Genomic DNA, 5,799 nt, shown 5'->3' on the forward strand with positions numbered 1-5,799 from the left:
TTAGCTTTGCCATTATGAATATTCTAAATTTTTTTATCAGACATTTCCATGATTTCCATTGTACTGTCTGTGGATGAAGAGGAGTTATTCTTTTCCCTTGGAGGAGAGGTATTTTCTTGCTTTCCTATATTTCTTGTGGTCCTGTGGTGATTTCTAGTCATCTGATGGATGGTGTGTTTCTTCCTGATTCTTGAAGTTAAATCAGAGTGTTCAGGAGCATGCGGAAAGAGGTGATCTGGAATCTCCCTGCCTCTCCATTTTTATCCCTTTGTGCAACAGATTCAGTAGATATTGATGACTATCTTAACCCTAATGGTATTTGGATATTTGGCTATAGTTCCCTTAGATACGTCTAGAAACACAGTGAATGGAGATTGAGGAGCAGAGAGATGAGATAAAAGAAAAAGAAAAGGAAACAAAGAGAGAGAAAAAAACAACAATAACAAAGAAACAGACATAAAAAGAAGGAAAATAATTTAAAAGTACCAAAAAAAGTTTTAAAAAGAAAAAACAATAGAAAACTGCACAAAATCACTAGTTCTTTTTTTAAAATTATTTTATTTAACTTTATTTATTTAATTTTAATTCGACCAGAGAGGGACAGAGCGAGAGAGAGAGAGAGAGTGCAAGAGAGAGAGAGCAAGAGAGAAAGACACCAGATCCAAGACTCAAACCGTGGTTGGCCTTGTGGGAGTCCAGTGCCCCTAACCACCACACCACCTGCTGGCCCCTGAAATCACTACTTCTCTGGAGTCATGGAGGAGTTCTCCTTAGATGTAGCTATGGAGGCATCTTCTTCTGAAGGCCTGCCATGGAGAAGTCTTCTTCTCTCATAGTTTTCTTTGTAGAGGTCTTTGACTACTTTGCTTAGGTTTATTCCTAGATATCTTTTTTTTTTTTGTATTGCCAATGAAATTGCTTAGTTTAATTGTTTTTGTTCATTGTTAGTGTATAAAAATGCTACAGATTTTTGTATGTTGATTTTGTATCCTGTGACTTTTTTAAATGTGATAAGTGAAAAAATGTTTATTAAAGATTATGTAAGAGAATAACTTCTAAAATAATATATTTTTATATATATTTCAAAATATTTGCTATTTACATTCAAATATTGTACATCTCTATAGCAAACTATGTTTTTAAAGGTATGCATACAAGATAATCAAATTAATGATATTACCATAAACACAAATGCTACAGAAAACTTTGCAATATTTTTTAAATTTATACACTCAATCACTATACATCAATACAGCTTGTACACTTAGTTCACCCAATATGAATACACTTCACACCCGTCAAGTTCAAGATAACATACATGTTTTCATCAACAGATAATCATCCATTTCTGGTTTGATAAATGTCTTGCCTCTTGATTTCCTCCTAGATTCCTTTGTTCACACTTTGTCCCTTCTCCCACCTTGTTCCCACAATGTCTCCAGTATCCGTAACAATTTTCTATGATTTTCTATATCCGCTAATCTTTCAGTTTGTGCCCTAGCGTATGGACGGTATATATTAAGTGGAGACATACAAATGTCTCTCTTTCATAGCCTAGCTTGCTTCAATCACCAGTAAATCTTGCATATTCATCCACTTTATGTCAAAATCCAGGGTCTTGGGACCAGCAGTTGGCATAATGGCTATGTCGCTGGACTCCCATGTATTCGACCGCAGTTTGAATCCCAGACCCAGTGGCTTAAACTCACACTGGGTGCGTGTGCGTGCATGCCCAAGATCCTGAGAGGAGAATGGAGGAGAAGGGATTACAGCATAGCCATCCCCCTAGGGGGTGATTTCTTGCTTTCTGGCTCTCTGTCTCTCTCTGTCTTTCTGGCAAGCAGATATGCTTTACAGTAAAAACCTCTCCAAAAAACAAACAAACAAAAAAACAAGCCAGGGTTTTGTTTTCTATGGCTGAGTACTATTCCTTAGAGTATACATGCCATATGTTTTCAATCCATTTATCAGTTCATTGACAGTTGGGTTGGTTCTATGTTTTAGTAATTGTGAATGAGGACACAATAAACATAGATGTGCAAGCACTTTTCTGACTATTCTCCTATCCTTTGAGTAAATACCCAGGATTAGAATTGTGGAATCATATGGTAGTTCCATTTGTAGATCTCTGAGTAACCTTTATATTAGTTTCACAGTTTCAGGACCAATTTGAAATCAACATACAAAAATCCATAGCATTTCTCTATATGTACAACAGGCAGACTGAGTTAGAACTGAAGAAAGAAATCCTATTTACCAGAGTCACAAATAGTATTAAGATACCTAGGAATCAATCCAACTAAAGAAGTTAAAAATCTCTAAAAGGAAAACTATGAAAATCTAAAAAAAGTTAAGAAAAAATGACATAAAAAAGTAGAAGGACATTCCATGTTCTTGAATTGGAAGAAGTAACATAATCAAAATGACAATTCTACCCAAATTAAACTACACATTTAATGCAACCCTAATCAAATTACCAGAAATGTTTCGCAGATGAAGAAAAGAAAATGATAAAATTTGTCTGGAATCAAAAACATAAAACAAACAAACCAAAAAATCCCATATTGCCAAAACAATCCTACACCAGAAGAATGGAATAAGAGGTACTTCACTCCCTGACCCTAAAATACATTACAAAGATATGATAATCAAAACAACATGGTCTTGGCACAAAAACAGACATCTGGCCCAATGGAACAGAATAGAGAACCCAGAAATAAAGCCCAAATACATATAGCCAACTGTTTTCTGAGAAGGGGCACCAATACAGTGGGAAAAAAGAAAGCCTCTTTAGCAAATGGTGCTAGAAAAACTGAATATCCACTTGCAAAAAGATAATTATGCACCCCCACTTCTCACCATTAACAAAAAGCAACTAAAAGTGGATCAAAGATCTAAATTTAAGATCTCAAACTAAAAAACTACTGATGGAAAATACTGGGGAATCTTTCAGAGATACTGGAGTAGGCAAAAACTTCTTAGATAAGACCCTGAAAGCACAGGTAATAATCCCAAGAATGTATGAGTGGGATTACATCAGATTAAGCAATTTCTGCAAAGCAAAAGACACAGTAATTAGTGTGAATCAAAAACACTCAGAATGGGAAAATATTTTTGTAAACTATGCCTCAGATGGGGACAACAATTAGCCCCAGCTGCAGCTCCAGTCCCAATTTCCAATCTCAGAGTACCCCTCCTCCCCACCAGTAAAGTAGGCTGTTTTTTTTTCTTCTTTCTTTTGTGAATTATTTACTTCTCCTTATCCCATAGGGCAGCTCTCAGTTCTCAAGCAGAACCCACTTCCATCTGGAGCCCCCTGTCCAATCAAGGAAACTGAGATAGGGCTGTCCATTGGCCCCAACTCCAGCCCCAACTACCAACCTCAGAGTCCCACTCCTCCCTGCCAGCAAGGTCGGTTTTTTCCCCCTTCTTTCTTTTGCTAATTCTTTACCTCTCCTTAAGCAATAAGGCAGCTCTCAGCTCTCAAGCAGAGCCAGCCCATCTCCATCTGCAACCCCCTGAGGAAATATCTTACAATGCAAGTACTAAGAACAACTTTTTCTTTGTTCCACTTTCATATTATTTTTTGTTCCCTCTGTATTGTCATCTTCTCTGCATCCTCCATACAGCTAGAGGAACAAGATAGGTCTAAAATCATAGTTTTAAAACATCCCAGAATTGTGGCTCCCAGGGATCCTTGTTCTATATGGAACAACCTGCAAAAAAGGAGAAAATAATCTTCAGAAACCTGAATAAAAAACTGCTCCCATGGGGACCACATTGCTAAACACAGAAGAAGATTTTGGGACAGAGGCAATCCACAGCAAAAAGAAAGAAAACTAGTCCCCAGTGGCAGAAATATTCTCTAAAAAGCTATCCAAAAGTGAAGACCCACCCAATGGCTAGAGGTCGCAGAAGACTATCAAGTTTGGAAAAAACAGGAAATATGTCTCCATCAAAAAAGCACAATAACTCTCCTCTATCTCTTTAAAAAACAAAAACAAAAACAAACAAAAAAACAGAAGTTACCAAAATGTCAGAGAAAGAATTCAGAACATTCATAGTGACAAAACACTCAGAGTTGGAAAAGAAAAGAGGCAACGAACTCCAGGAGACAAGGAAATCATTACATCATTCAAAAGAAGAAATGTACACCACAAGAAAAAATCAAATGAAACCATTAGAGATGAAGCCTGTAATACAAGAAACCAAAAACTCTCTCAGAAGTATTAATAGCCATTTAGACCATGCTGAAGATTAAATCTTGAATATAAAAGACAAAACCTCTGGAAAAAAAATACACACCAAAAAGATAGAGAAAATAACAGCAACAACAAAAATGAGGATACTATACGAGAAATACTAGATTCCATTAAATGTCCAAACATTTTAATAAATGTTATCTCAGAAGGTGAAGAAATTAATAAGGGCATTGAAAATCTATTCCATGAAAGCCTGAAAGAAAACTTTCCAAATCTAGAGAAGCACTCAAACATCCTGACCCAAGAAATACAAAGGATCCCTAATAGAATCAACCCGAGAAGATCCTCTCCAAGGCACATCTTACCCAGACTGGCCCAAACCACAAAGACAAAATACTAAAACTGTTAAGAGAGAAATGTCAAGTAATTTACAAAGGTCATCTCATCAGGCTAACACCAGACCTTTCAATGGAAACAATACAAGCAAGGAAACAGTGGAAAGATATATTGAAACTGTTAAGAGAGAATCAATTTTAACCAACATTATTATATCCAGTAAGACTATCCTTCATATGGGAAAAGAATATTAATATCTTTTTGTCTGAGAAAAAAATAACCTGAAAGAATTTGCCAACACTAGAGCAGCTCCTCAAGAAGCTTGGAAGAGAGTCCTGTTTCAGGAAAATTAAAGAATGAACAGACAGAAGTAAGGGAATAATAGACAACCAAGACAATAGCCAAGTTAAAGGTAGGGGCAAGTCCAGAAATACGGATAATAACATTGAATGTTAATGGATTAAATTCTCCCATCAAGAGACACAGACTGGCTTAATGGATAAAAATAAATAAATAAATAAATAAATAACAAAATCCCTCTGTATGTTGACTACAAGAAAGACATACATAGACTGAAAGCAAAGGGCTAAAAAAAGGTGTTCGATGTAAATAGGAACCAAAAAATAGCTGGAGTCACAATACTAATTTCTTTTTTAAAAAATAATTATTTATTTTATTTTGCATTTATTCATTCATTTATTTTTTTTTTAAATTCTTTTTTTTGGAGAGGTTTTAGCTATAGGGTGCATGCACTTGCCAGGCAGAGAGAGAGACAGAGAGACAGAAAGTGAGAAATCACCCCCCAGGGGGGATGGTCACGCCACAATCCCTTCTCCTCTATTCTCCTCTCAGGATCTTGGGCACACACGCACACGTGACCAGCATGGGTTTTAAGCCACAGGGTCCGGGATTCAAATCGCGGTCGACTACATGGGAGTCCAGCAACATAGCTATTACACTAACTGCTGGTAACCTTCATTTATTTTTTTAATTTGACCAGAGATAGACAGAGGGTGAGAGTGAGAGAGAGAGGAAGTGAGAAAGCAAGCCATCGGATTTAGGACTCGAACCCTGGTTGGCCATGTGGGAGTGTCCAGCGCCTTAACCACCACGCCACCTGCTGGTCCCACAATACTAATTTCTGACAAACTAGGCTTTAAAACAAAAACTGTATGAAGAGACAATGAAGGGCATTATATAGTAGTAAAAGTGCTAATGCATCAAGAAGATAAAACACATATGAACATATATGCACTTAACT

This window comes from Tupaia chinensis, unplaced genomic scaffold (assembly GCF_000334495.1).
Source record: "Tupaia chinensis unplaced genomic scaffold, TupChi_1.0 Scaffold140338_1, whole genome shotgun sequence".
In the NCBI taxonomy this organism is placed as follows: Eukaryota; Metazoa; Chordata; class Mammalia; order Scandentia; family Tupaiidae; genus Tupaia; species Tupaia belangeri.